The 15043-nt window shown below is 45.6% G+C and overlaps 1 protein-coding gene and 1 pseudogene across 6 annotated transcripts in view; one reads left to right on the top strand and one right to left on the bottom strand.

Annotated features, from left to right (window-relative positions):
* The window catches only part of FOXN3 (forkhead box N3), a 364903-nt gene that overhangs the window by 64744 nt on the left and 285116 nt on the right, over positions 1-15043 (bottom strand). The window lies entirely within an intron of this gene.
* Positions 9345-9952, top strand: LOC102528016 (large ribosomal subunit protein uL6 pseudogene; annotated as a pseudogene).

Raw genomic sequence — 15043 nt, forward strand, 5'->3', positions numbered from 1 at the left:
GCGTGGTTGCCCCGGAGACACAAACAGATAACTTCCTCCACAGCAACACTCATCTCCTGATTCCTGAGTGATAGCAAAGACAGTTCAGACTCAGTGGAGGATTCTGTCGGACAAAAGAACTAGAGAAGCAAACATAAGCCTGAAACAAACAAAAACCCCTGCAGCACAGGGGGATTTATAAACCCCTGTGACTCTCAGCTTGGACCGGGGGATTACAGAAGCTCCGCGGACAGAACACCCTTCCATCCTGGCTGCTGTGGGACACCTGAGTGGGAGAGAAGAGGACAGTGGGGACCACCCTTGGCCAGGTGCACACTCTGACACCACTCAGGCTGCAGGTGGGCTGTGGGAAGAAACAGGCTGCATCTGGGCTGGAACCAAATGCTACTAACCCTCCACTAGCAGGAAAAAAACTTGCAGGGGCTTTTTTTTCTGAGTCATGAGTTCTTCCTGGCCCTCCTTCTGCCAGTGTTGGGATGGAGGACCATGGGCAGGGCTGGGTACAGGCAGGGGGGGGTGCAAAGGGTTGTCCCTCTGTGTGACATTCACTGAGATAAAAGGAGGGAGGGGTGACACTCAAAAGAGCGAACGACTGTAGCACAGGCACCAACTGAACAGGAGGAACTGAACTGGCCCCCCAGGTGCGGCTCAGGAAGGCCAAGGCCCTTGGCTTTGTGGCCTGGAGTCTAAACTAAGTCGTTATTGCCTTGATCATCCTCTTGTGCCTAGAAGCTCCGCAGTGAGAGGGTAAAACAGCACGATCAATGGTCACCGGTAAGGCGGCCGATGCTGTGAAATCACTAGTCCTAAACCCAAGTGTCACAGCAACCAGTGCTTTCCCAATATGGTACCTCTGCTGTCCCAGACAACCAGCGAGGAAGGTTATCATGTGGTTGGCTACTACGTCCGTGTGCCCCTCCACGGCAGGGATAATGCCCTGGCATCCAACACAATGCCGGCGGGCACAGGGCACTCAGAAATGTTTGCTGAATGGGTGACCCCTTACCCTGTTCTGTTTCTTTCTCCACCAGCTCATCAATTAACTTCTTCTACGATGAAGGCCTGGCTGCCTGAGACTGAGTTCCAGCTTCCAGCATCACTAGCTGTGTGACCTTGGGCAAGAAACTTCACCCGTGTGGGTCATTTTCCCCCAATGGGGCTGATAATGGTATCTTCTTCATAGAGTATTTGGGATTAAATACATGTAGGGGGCTTAGAACCAGGCCTGGCACAAAGCAAGCGCTATTTAAGCGTTAGCTACTCTTGTTATTTTGATGACCGCCTCTTTTTTATTTATTAGATTTATTGTTTCTCATCTGTCTCCCTCACAAGGCTCCACAAAGCAAGGACTTGTGTCTGTTTTCTTCGCTGATAAATCCCAAGCACCAAGAACTGTCCCAGGCCCCAATAAATATTTGTAAAATGAATAGATGAACTTTTAAGTTCTTAGATCATAATGGCCACATCTTCTCTGATGTTAAATTGTATAAACATCCTTACAACGTTCTGCCTTGTCTCCCAATGTCGATGAAAGTTCTCTGCTTTTGTTGAAAATAATAGCTTCCATTTATAAACTACTTTCACATCTATTTTCTCATTTGAGCCTCCCAACAACCCTGTGATAAATCCCCACGGTGTCCACTGGAGCAGCACACACCCAGCAGCTCTGCAGAAATACCAGGACTTGAGGTTGATGGCGATGCCGGTGACGTCCCACCCCATCTCACCTGTGAGAGGCCACTTATTATGTGATGAGGAGTGAGCCCGCCCCATACTTTTGCATTGATTTACCTTGGGATGATTTTATTGTTGTTGATATTAGTCTACTGAATAAAAAAAAGACTACTTGTTTTTATTTTCTGTCTCCCCAGCTGCTATTTGAAAATATGTATTTTTCTTTTTCCAACTGAAAAAATGGTACACGTTTATTGCAGAAAATTTGACTTAAAGAAAAAAGGGCATAAAGAAGAAAACTGAAATTACCCGCAACCCCATTTGGTGTTAATACTTGCTTCTCAGGAAGTATTTGTGGCAAAATATTACTGTTTTGCAGAAAGATGTTGGCATGGCTTCTTGGTCACAATGAATTCTGGGAGTCAAGAGTAGTCCAGACCTGCGTGTGGGGGGAGAATGGGGCTGGCAGGAGCTAAGAAGGAGGATGGCCAAAGATGGAAAAGAGTGCAGTGGGTCCAGGTCCATGTGGCCGGGAAGGGGCACCTGAGGCTCTGGTCTACCTGCCTGGCAGAGTGAAAGACGTGTCCATCACAGTTCCACTAACTAGAGTTTGGTGGAGCAGGATGTGGGCATCACTCCCTGGGGACCAAGAGCTGTTCAGAAGGTCAGCTTCCAGCATCACTAGCTGTGTGACCTTGGGCAAGAAACTTCACCCGTGTGGGTCATTTTCCCCCAATGGGGCTGATAATGGTATCTCCTTCATAGAGTATTTGGGATTAAATACATGTAGGGGGCTTAGAACCAGGCCTGGCACAAAGCCGGTTGGGATGCTAGGGCCCTGGCAGGGACAGACACGAACCCTCGCTTCTGGCGTCAGAAGAAGGTCATGTAATAGCATGGCCGCCTCGCGTGTACTGTTTCCTGCGTCCCTCTCGCCTACTTAAACTGGGGCCTGGGGCAGGTGTGTCTGTGCTGCAGTCTTCCAAGCCTGGACAGATGGGAGTAGGGGGCCGTGGGGTAACTGATTTCTAGGTCTGCTTTAATCGACTGGCTGGGGGGCCCTGAATTATGGCTGCTGAGTTTATAGTTGAAATAACTAGGAGGGGCCAGGACGGAAGCAGGTGCTACAGTCACTTCAGAGGTAGGCAAGCTCAGTGTGCAGGAAGGTCTTGGATCAAAGTCCCAAGAAGCCCACCTGCCCTTAGGTTGTAACATTTCCTAACTGCTCTCGGGCCAGGTCTGGAAAAAGTCACAGAGGCCACCTCACGGCAGCCCTGAAAGTCCCTCCCGTGTTGTACTTTTCCACATCGAGGCTGTTTCTGACCAGCTAGAGACACAGGCCAATACCAGAAGGATCTCAGAAGCTAGGATCTGAAGGTTAGCTCTTTCAGCCTGCTCGTCTGTAGGATGATAGATGTGTCTGCAACTCATTTTATATCCTTCGTACACAAACTGTTCAGACAGACGTAGCCCGTCCTGCGTATAGTATTACTGACAACCAATAGATCCCATGTGCTTTAATCAATAAAATGACTGCCTCGGTTATTACAGGAAACCATGAACTGTTGCGATCTTCTATCCCTGTTTCAATCGATGTAAACCAGGGCAAGAAGAAACAGGACCCTTAATTATATAACCGGGAAGGATTATGTAACAAAGGTCCTGATGCAGCTTTAACTGTGTCTGTGCCAACCAAGGCTGAAAGAGTATGTTTCTGAGTTAACGTGAGGCACCGAGAGTTGTGCAAAGCATCGTTCAATATTGGTTTAACTAATCCCACTTACTCATCATCCACAGAAGTCTCTGCTCTTCTAACCTTGTTTTTCCACGGCACTGGATGAAGCAACCCCACTGCAGGGTGACAGCGTGTTAAAGTGACAGTGCACCCACACTCACAAGACGCGCACAAGACGGAAGACAAGAGCGTCAATTTCTCTGAGAGGCTGGTCTCCAATGCCCGGCCTGGCGATGATAATTTCTAAGTGCTGCTAAAGCCAAAGCCACTTCTGGTTTCAAAGTGGCAGGACGCTGATCACTTGTGATGGGAACCATTTGCACGGAGAGACCTTTTGAAAGCCACATGGCATTTCTTTGTTCGAGGAACCCAAGAGACAATAATAGTAACAACAGAAAAATAACCGTAACCCCCCCCTTTCCTTTCACTGGGGGCTGCCAAGCAAAATGATCCTTTTCCATGCCTCCTTTATGTCTTCCGGATAAAAATTATATTCGAGAGCAGCCAGCACAAAGGATGCTCACGCAAGCAATGTGCCTTGTAGGTGACATTCCTGGGAACCTTTAGGAGAGATATTGATTTAAAGCTACCGAGAAGCCGTGTGTGCAATGCTGCTGCCATAATGAATCTACCTGGCACCACACACTTGTGATTTAAACTGAGTCTGGAAAGATGAAATCTATTGAAACAACATTAGTGGCTCTACTTCATCCTGCACAAGGACAGGATACCAGGAACAAGGCTAAAAGCGCAACTTGGTGCTGTCTGAGGTTGTATAATAGCTGCTGATTTTATAAATTCTACCCTCTACAACTGGTGGGTGGGCGGTCAGTGAATGAAGCCGTGAGCTGGGACTTCCCATCCACTTGAGGCTGGGAGTGGACTTTTTTTCCAATGACCCATAATAAAACTGAATACTCTTGGGACTTTTATTTTAATGTCACATAAACTTACTCTTTCAAATCCCTTTCTAGAAGGTCAACATGTTCCCCTTTTTGCCTTTTCTTTTTAAAATTCCCTTTTTCCCCTCAGTAAACAGAATAGTCTAAAGGCATAAAAAACTCTGCCCCCCCCCCCAAAAATTTTCTGAAGTCAGAACTACAGACGTTAGAGTTCCTTTAGAAATTTCAGAGGTCTGGATGTGAGGTTTAAGATCTGAATTCAAGTCCTGACTCTGTTCCTAGCGGAGTGGCCTTGGGTGGGTCACACGATGCTTCCTAGCACAGTTTAATCCAGTAGGAGGAAGAGTTGGACTAAATGAACACTGAACTCTTTTGCCCTAAAATCCTTGGACTCCAGTCCACTCCAGTTTTCTACTGGGAACCACACCACCGTTGGCCATGCCTGCTCCCTCCATCCTCTGTCACCAGCCCACTGACCTCCAAATACATCCCAGAGACCTTAGCCTATAGGCCAGAGACTGGGGAGCCCCTCTGATGATCAGATTCCCCCAGCAAAGACGACCCATTAGCCACTGATGTGATGCCAACAGGCACAAGTGAACTTCCCTGACAGACTGAGGCCATCTGGGTAGAATCCAAGGCGAAGTCCCGTAGTACAGGGCCAAGTACAAGCTAGGTATGTTAGTTCCTAGGGCTGCCGTTAACAGAGAACCACAAACTGCGTAGCTTGCAACAACAGAAATTTACTGTCTTACAGTTCTGGAGGCTAGAGGTCCAAAATTAAAGTGTTGGCAGGGCCACGCTCCCGCTGAGACCTGCAGGAGAGGATGCTTTCTTGCCTCCTTCTGTGCTGTGCATCCGTTCTGGCATCCCTTGGTTTGCGGCCATATCCCTCCAGCCTCTGCCTCCGTCATCTCATGGCGTTCCTCCTGTGTGTGCCGGTGTCCAAATTTTCCTCTTCTAATAAGGACGCCAGTCACATGGGACCAGGGCCCACCCTAATGACCGCATTTTTATTACAAGACACAAGATGACTCCGTTGGCAAAGACTTTATTTTCAAATAAGGTCACGTTCCTAGGTACTGGGGGGCGGGTTAGGACTCCAACATACCTTTGGGGTCTAATTCAACCTATGGCACTAGGTGGGCAAGCACATTCTGAAGTCTGAACTCCAGTGCACAAATGAATGAGAGGATGACCAAAGCCCACTTGAGCTGAAGTGGAAGGAAAAACGTTAAGTGGAAAGACATTATGGTTCTGATGGTCACATGGGGAAGAGATATTTACTTCAGTGGCTGGGCAGGTGAGCACTGGTGAGGAAGGCGGTGTTCTCTCCCCAGCGTGCTCTGGGCTGTGCTCTCCGGACATGCTTTCCCCTCGGTCCACCCAGTCCCCAGTGCCAGCAGCTGCTGAAATCCTCCTAACTCTCGAAGTGCCTGCTCAAAGTACACCAGCGGAAAGCCAAGTCACCTGCAGCTGACCTTTGATGGCATTTTGTCTGCTCCTTGGAGACACCTGAACTATGGTCATTTGTGCCCTCCCTGCCTTCCACTCCTTGAGAGCAGGGGTTATTTCTTACATAATCACTGTACCCACAGTGGGTGCGTGCAAATATTTGCTAAAGTAAACCAGCAGGAAGATAAGAGGAGAATGGAAAGAAATACCTGCTGTTTTGAAAACCTCACCATGGAGAGGGACCTTTGCACCAGGGGCTCTTAGAAACTGTGGCCTGTTGATTCCCTCACTGGATCTCTGTGACCTCTGCTACCGTGCCATAGTTCCTGCAAATCATAAGAAATGCTGCGAGATAAGCCAATCATTGAAAGTAAAGGATGGGAGTGTGCCCAGGTGAGGGGCTTATGCCGAGGCCACATGGCACCAGTGGCTCTTGGGCTCTTTCAGCCACTGTGACCTTGGAGGTGTCTACTGAGGGCTGACACTCGAGTCTTTGGAACTGCAGCACGTTCAGCTGGAAGGGGTCTTAGAGATGGTGGTAGGCAGAATAATGCCTCTCCCCAAAGGTGTTCACATCCTACTGTAATCTAGAACGTGTGAATGTGTTAGGTTAGAAAGCATGGGGGGAACTAAGGTCCTGGAAGTGAGAGGTTCTCCTGGATTATCTGGGTGGGCCCAACGTCATCACCAAAATCCATGTAAGTCAGTGGGAGGTCAGAGTGATTTTATGAGAAGTTGGCTTTGAAAACGGAGGAAGGGGCCACAGGCCAAGGAATGTGAGTGGCCTCTAGAAGCTGGAAAAGAAACAGATTCTCCCCCAAATCTTCCTTAAGAAACATGCCCTGCCCCTTACTTTTAGCTTCATTAGACTCATTTCAGGCTTCTAACCTTCAAAACTGTAAGATAAGAAATTTGTGTTGTTTTAAGCCACTAAGTTTGTGGTATTTCATGATAGCAGCCACAGGAAACTAACACAGAGATCATCCACTCCTTCAGATGGGGAAACTGAAGCCCAGGCAGGTTGTGCAGTTTTTGCCTGTTAGGTACACAGCTGAGGAGCGACAGAGCTGGTGCTCACGGCGGGGTGGACAGCTCCGGCTTGGGCAGGCTTCGCTCTGCAATGTGTTCCTTTCTCCGGTAAGGTCGCGAAGCCCCTGGCTTTCATCTGAGGAGGAACACGCACCCCTAGCGGCCCATCTGCAAACTGTCCTTATGGAAATTCTGGTCACAGACGCAGGGTGACTGGACAGAGAAGCTGGGAGGAGGCTTTGAAAGCAGAGGCCAGCATCTTCTTTACTATGAGGATTCTGCTGCCTTAGAGACGTCTAGCATCTCACCAAGTGGTCACAGGGCGGTAACAGTAAGCTAGAGGAAGGGGGTTCCTGGTAATCTGGCCCCAGATTACATGTGCTGCTTAGAACCTAAGCTTTTAGTTATCCTGATGGGGTGGCCTAAACCCCATCTCCGCAAGACGTTAAGTGCTCTAGCCACGGGGACACTTACTGCCTCTGGTTTTCTGGCCTGGCAGGCTGGTTGGGCAGGCCTGAGTTCCAAGCCTTTAAGAAGCTTTACTGTCTGAAAAATTCTACCTTTTGACTGCCAAGCATTTTGACTTCTAGAGCTGACCTAGACCAGTCCCAGTCTCGTATATGCCACCATTCATTAGCTCTTCTGATATAGAAAAGAGATTCTCTTCGACTCTCTGAAACCCCAACTCCTGGACCAAGCATCATCATGTCTACAACAGGGGACAAGTGCCCCTTGGCCTAAGTCTCAGGACCCCACTGACATACAAATCATTTGGCAAATAACTGATAGGTAACAGAGTTTGCAGCAACGCGCAGAGAACCTTTCTTTGGGCAAATATCTGGTATTACCAACAGCTTGCAGGAAATACAGTTTAAATAAACGCTGTTGGCACAACAGTGGATTGAAGTTCATCAAAAGGCTTCTATCAGTGTGTGATGATCTGCTGGGGTAAGAGCCTGTATAACGTCTCTGACACTTCGGTGATCCTAACAGGGTCTTTCTTCTGCTGGGAAGCCCAGGAAGTGATACTGAAGAGCTGATGGGGTCGCACCTTTTTGCTCAGCCATTTATATTTCTTTGTTCAGCTTCTTTTCAAATCAAGCAAGCCAGACTCATAACCTGGTAGAACTTTTTTATTCATCGAGACTTGAATTCAGGATTTTCTTTCCTCCTGGTAGTAAATTATGTCACTGCTTGAAAGTATACCTAAAAATTGACCATCTGAAGGGACTTTTGCTTCTGGCAAATGGAACAGATATATTTTTCCTTATTCTCACTAAATACAACTAAAAATACATCAAATATAAGACAAACATAAGAAGACTCTGTATGGTGGAGATTAAGAAAGCAAACCAGCTAAGTTCAGTACAAAAAAGACAAGGTATACACCAAATTAACAAAATGTTATCAAGTGTAATTTAGGAATATTTGGCAGGGGGTAATTAGGTTTATTTATTTATTTTACTTATTTATTTTACAATGGAGGCACTGGGGATTGAACCCAGGACCTTGTGCATGCTAAGCGCATGTTCTACCACTGAGCTATACCCACCCCCTAATTCAGGAATATTTTTAAAGAATTATACACTAAGACCAAGTGGGGCTTATTTCAGTGATGCAAGATTGGTCCAGTATTTGAAAATCAGTCAAAGTAATCCACCATATCAATAGGCTATAGAAGAAAATCATATAGTCATATCAACTGAGGTAGAAAAAGCATATGAAAAATACATCTAATCATGATTTAAAAAAAAAGTTACCCAACTTGTCAAGGAGCGTCTACAAAAAATCCTACAGCTAACATTATGCTTAATAAGGAAAGACAAATGCTTTCTCCCTATGACTGAGAACAAGGCAAGGATGTCTTTTCTCACCACTCTTATTTAACACAGTGTTGGAAGTTCTAGCTAGTGATTATTGGCAAGAAAATGAAATAAAGGCATAGAGATCAAAAAGGAAGAAATAAAACTGTCCTTATTTGCAAGACTGTTTACATAGAAAATCTCAAGGAATTTACAAAAAACCCTTCTAGGACTAATGAGTGCATTCATCAAGGTCTCAGGGTACAAGATAAGCATACAAAACCAACTGTATTCTATACGCTAGCAATGAATAAGTGGACATTAAAAATTTAAAAATAATACCATTTACAACTATTCAAGAAAAATAAAATACTTGAGTGTTAATCTAACAAAACATGTATAGGACTTATATGCTGAAAACTACAAAATGCTAATGAAAGAAATCAAAGAAGATCTAAGTAAATGGAGAGGCATACCATGTTCATGGATTAGAAGACTCAATATAGTAAAGATGTCATTTGTTCCCAAATTGATATACAGGTTTGAAGTAATTCCCATCAAGATCCCAGCAAGATTTTTTTTTTTGTAGATACAGATGAGATTATATACATGTTTTACAAGATGTCACCATTGAGAGAAACAGAGTTTCTCTGTATTACAATTTTTTACAGCTGTGTATGAATCTACAATAATCTCACAAGGTTTAATCAAAAACAAAAGCTGCTCTTTACTGCATCTATTGTGAGAATGAAAACTATTCTCAGCAATGAGACTGCTGACACACCAGAAAATGTTGACATTGCTCTGATGGGCCACAGTTATTGTGAAGGGCCCAGAGGAACCCTTTGGAGGGACTTTAAATCATATCAATGTAGAACTCAGTTTCCTTGGAAAGAAAAAGAGGCTCCAGGTTGACAAATGGTGGCGAAACAGAAACTGGTTACTTTTGTACTATGTCATGTACAGAACATGATCTAGAGTGTTATGCTGGGCTTCCATTACAAGATGAGGTCTGTTCATACTCACTTCCCTATCAATTTGGTTATTCAGGAGAACAGGTCTCTTGCTGAAATCTGAAATTTCTTGGGCAAAAAAAATAGGTGCTCCAGGTTCAGATGAAGTCAGGCATTGCTTGTTCAGTATCTCAAGCCCAGAAAGGTGAGTTAATTCTTAAAGGAAATGACATTGAACTTGCATCAAATTCAGCGACTTTGATTCAGCAAGTCACAACAACTGAAAACGAGGATATCAGAAAAATTTTGGATGGTATCTATGTCTCTGGAAAAGGAACAGTTCAGGAGGTGATAAGACTGAAGTTGTCCAGCTACAGAAACAAGAAGCCAGATGATTTCTAACTCCTGTTAGTGATATTTTAAAGATGCAATGAAAGTCCTGTATTGACTTTGGAGAAAAAGATAAAAACAAAAACAAAAACAAACAAAAAAACCCCAAAGAAACAAAACCTGACTACCCGCTTACCCAATGTTTTCGTTTGATACTGAGAAGAACTGGTGAAGTACAGAAAGGATTAGTAGAGTAGGACACTTTGGCCACTCTGTTCCTTTACCCTGACTTATAATTCTTTGTAGCCCTCATAAAAATGCATGACATGACATTACATTACATCACATCTGGCTGTCCTATTTGTCTGTCTGTCTGTCCTGCTTCCCCCACTGAAATGGAAGCTCCACATGGGCAGGACCTCTGCCTTGTTCACACTCTAGCACATTCTACAAGTACTAAAAAAAAAAAGCTGCTGAATGAATATGGGAAACTCTGTCATATGCCTTTTTGGATAGAGTGTTTCCAACTGCTTAACTTCCCCTGGACCCCTTCTCCTCTAAGGAGCTGCTCTTCAGCCTCATCCACCAGCAAGACCCCCTCTGACATCAGTTTCACTGAACTTTAGTGTTCAGCTCTACTCCAGACCTTTCTCAAGTTCCCGCCCTTCTAAACTCATAGCACCAGGACAGCCCCATCTTGGGAATCATTCCCAGGGGTCAGTTTTAATCGAGGGTGCTGGAACTTTGAGGAATGTGGCTTCAGCCATATCCACAGTCACTCTATTCACCTGGTCTGTATAGCAAGAACATACCACCCAATCCCAGCCCTGTTTCTTGACCAGATCAATCTGATGTACCTCTAATACAATTTGCACACAGATCCGAGGGATGTCTGGAACTAATGTGATCATCTTTAAATCATTATGTTTTCCATGTATGTCTCAGCTGCCAATATCATATGAGGGACTTTAATTTGAAATACTCACTTTCATTGCCAGTGGCCTCTAACTTCTTACCATATTCCTCACTAATACAGTGCTGGCAGCCTAGGGGACACACGCTCACTGCCAGCAGCCATACAGTGGCTGTAAGGGCCAGCTGGGCAGTCCTTCACTCACACAGAGAACTGTAGGGTATTTTATTTTGTCTGTTCTGTTCAGATATATATCTCAAGTACCTAGTGTGCAGTGGATGCTGAATAAGTGGTTGTAGGTTGAATAAATAAATCCAAATCTTGGGTATTTCTAAGTTAGAGGATAGCAGCATTTCTGAGCTTAAAACCTGGTAATGAACATCAATAACATGGCATTTACTCAACTACATCAAGAGTGTGAATGAAACATATCGATTTCTAGATGGTTCGGGGGGATGAAATTATAAATTAGAATTCTTGCTATTGGAAGAATTCTAGCTGACTACCCTTGCCGCATGGAAATGACAAATAGACAACATAATTACAGGCTGCCGGTAATTAACATACACCCAGCTATAGCAAACATGAAAATTTAAAATGAACAATTATATACTGAAAAAGAGACTGCGAATGATCAACTGGGGGAAAAGGCAGAAATCTATGAATGAGATGGTGTTAAACAGTCAGATGTAATTCACTCCACTTTCCTCCCTCCCTAAGAGCTTTTCCAGCCAGGCGCAGTGAATGTTTCCTGTCAAGCCAGCGGAACCAGAGAGCTGAACTGGTATCTCCAAGCCGGCAATTTTCCTAGTTGTAAATAACCAGCAGCTTTGTGGGAATCAATTAGGAGGCTCCCATCGCTTCTCTGGGAGTCTTATTTCAGTCCATCCATCTTCCTTTGTTAATTTCCTAAGTTGGGTTTAAGGGATACAGACAGAAAGATCTTTTTTTTTTTTTTTTTTTTTTTTGTCCCTCAGACTTCCTGGAGGAGGCAGGGTGAAGAGGAGAGTTTCTACATCTTTCTCACTAAGAATCCAGATAGAATACTTTCAAGTCAAGTCACTCTCCCTTTTCAAGGTCAGAAAACTGGATGGGCATTAGGTTCCACGTCCAGCAACAAGGGCTCAAAGCCTATAAGAAAATGATGGTCACAAGACAAAAAAATTGATGTAGGTCCAGATAGGCTTTAATGCAAAGACGCAGGTGGTCTGCAGACCACATGGCATCTTCAAGAATAGGCTGACGAAGTCACAGTTGAATATAACACGCTCATCTCATGAATCAATTGCTTAGTCTTAGCCCGGGCCCTCGCTGCCACTCATTTGGTTTACGGTGATGGCAATAATTGTCCCAATCATAACAGTGATACTAATACGAGAAGCTGTCAATTACTGAAAGCCTGTCATGTGCCAGGTACTTTAGTATGTTCCTTCCATTGCTCACAACATCAGTATTATTACTACCTTTTATAGATGAGGAAACTGGGGTTCAGAGAAATTCACATGGCTTGTAAATTCTGGAGCTGAGAGGATTTGAACCCAGGTTGATGTCTAGAGGACTAGTTGATCCCAAAGATAATCCTGTCCCAAGATGCCATGTGCTCTCTTTTGTTCATCCAGGAAAAACTGGTCAAGCCCCCCTACTGGGCAGGTATCCCCCTATTAACCAGAGACCAAGTCTGAGTCTGGTTGAGGGACTTGGGATGACCCCAGCTTGACAACACTGGGGAGGCGGGGAGGGACCAGGTAAACCAAGCCGGCCTCCGCTGACATGGGCCCTTTTCCCAGGTACCCTGACTTCCATCGTAAACATCCATTAGATCACACCTACCCAGCTAAAATATTCCTAACTGCAGAAATGACCAGCCTTTGGATCATTACCTCTTTGAAAAATGAGGTACGGTAAGAAAAATAAAACTTCAATGGGAAAAAAAATGAGATGAACAGAGGGCACAGCAAGAAATATGCAGCAAAAGAAACACAAATAGCTTTCAAACTCATTCCGTTAAGGAAATGGAGACCAACCCAATGCCACTTTGCAACACTGTAGACTATCCCGGACCAGGGCTCGCTTTAATCCAGTAGTGCAGCCACACAGGGAGGAACTCTGGAGCCCACAGAAAGGACAGCTCTGTAGGCACAGATACAGAATGGTCCTCATGATCAGAATAATGTATACGGTATGTACCTATTTGCATAAATGTGCACACACACTCAGGTGTGTAAAGGCATCGGCCATCAACGGACACGTAAGAAACACATCACGTTGGTTACGTCTGGGGACGGGACTAGAGCTATATTTCTCTTACAGGAGGATGACTTAATTTTTACTGTATATCTTTTTGTATTTTATAATTTTTTTTTTACAACATACTAAAAAGAAAAGGAGAAAGGAAGCTGAGTGGTGCAGAGCAGGTAGTGACACACCTGGCATCCCATGAATGAATGGTCGGTGGCTGGGCCTCACCCCCAGGACCCTGACTGCCAGCCCAGGGCTCTTCCCCCGGGAGCAGCATCTGTATAGACAGCTTGATTTTCTACGCCTCACTCAATGCTCACCACCCACATTAATCACCTTGGAGAAACTGCACCTACCTCCCTGGCTCTGCGATTTTGTTAGCACTGACTCTGATAAGCCATGATTTTCCAATTAGCGCTGCCCACCTTCGGGGAAGAGGAGGGGATGAAAGCGGCTGGAGCAGCGAGAACTCCATCCCCGAGACACTCTCCACCAAAATGATGCCCTACAGCTCAAAGTCCAGCCAAAACACTTCGATGGATTTTAAGTTTCTGGACAGAAAGTTCACACCGAGGATAAATCCTCATGATGTGCACAAATATGAGTCCATCTGTGGATTACCGCCAGCAAGTTTTCCACTTCAGGCCAACGTCTAACCAGCCACTTCCCTGTTAAGCACCTATGCTCTCTCCCTGCGTACCCATGAGGCGTCCACTCCGAGCTTGTGGGGACGTGACCCAAACCTAGCGCTGCGGTCAGTTCTGCATTTTGGAGTCATCCGGGAAAAGTGACCTGGCTGTCTGCTTTCTGGCTGCATGACATGACACTTTGTCCTCCAACCTCAGTTTCCTCATCTGTAAAGTGGAGACATCGGTACCTAAAGGAAGAATCAGAAAGCCTGCTGGTTCTGTGGAAACAGTGACTGGAGTTATTCACACGACTGCTTCTCTGCCATCTAGCTAAGCAACGGGGAGTTGACTATAAGTCATTTTGGGGGGGATTCCCTTCAGAAACCCACACTCTGGGATGTGGCATTCAGATTCCAGCAGAAGCATGGTCATCACGGAAGGCTGGATGAGGAGTCAGGTCGCCATCCTCACAAAAATACACAAACCCAACGCGACTGCGGGTGTCAGGCCCACTCACAACGAGCCTCTCTCTCTGGGAGCTGCCCCTTGCCTCGCCCATGGGGAGAGGCCCTGGCCGCCATGATTTCACTTCATGAGATGGCTCTCCTGGACCAGATGACTGGACCTATGGAGCCACCTGACCACAGTCACTCCAACCAGAATTCCTGCTGCTCCTGGGAACTGGGAACTGAGCCTGAGAGATGGCGGGTCCACCTGGGCTACTCTCTTCTACTGTGGCTGTTCAGCTCGAAAGCTATGGACGACCACTGACCACCTTATGCGCAACATTAGAGAAAACACAGGATGCACAGAAAGAAGCAGACGGGAGGCACACGCTTCTTGGCAGCCTTCCAGCTTCCAGTCCTGATGCCTCCCAGAAAAATGCCTGGCCTCGGGGTCCTGAGAGACCCGGTACTGCCTCCAGTAGGTCTCCGTCTCCATGTATTTCTTCTTGAGCTGGCTGCTGTCCGTTACTCGCAACCCCAGGAAGCCTGAGGCATTCCTCATCCCACCTTCGCAGACCATGATCAGCGTCTGAGAACGGCCTGCAGATGGCACTTTCCATTCTGAGACAAAGAATTATTCTAAAAGTGCCGAATTTGTGGCATTACCTTTATTTTTGCCTGATTGCATTACTCAAACAGAAAGAGCTATGAATAATAATAATAATAAAGACACCACTGAAGTAAAATATTTGACACTCACAAGATTAAAAGCTGAATACAGTAATCTTCTCATAATCATCGCAGGATATGCAGCACTTAATCAACAATTACACTGGGAAACTGCTGGAGACTTGATGCTTCAGTAGCAGGGAAAGCAACGGAGAAAGTTCGGGAATCATCGCAGAGAGAGAGGGGAATATTACCTAATCTAAATATC

Source organism: Vicugna pacos, chromosome 6 (genome assembly GCF_048564905.1).
Source record: "Vicugna pacos chromosome 6, VicPac4, whole genome shotgun sequence".
Taxonomy (NCBI): domain Eukaryota; kingdom Metazoa; phylum Chordata; class Mammalia; order Artiodactyla; family Camelidae; genus Vicugna; species Vicugna pacos.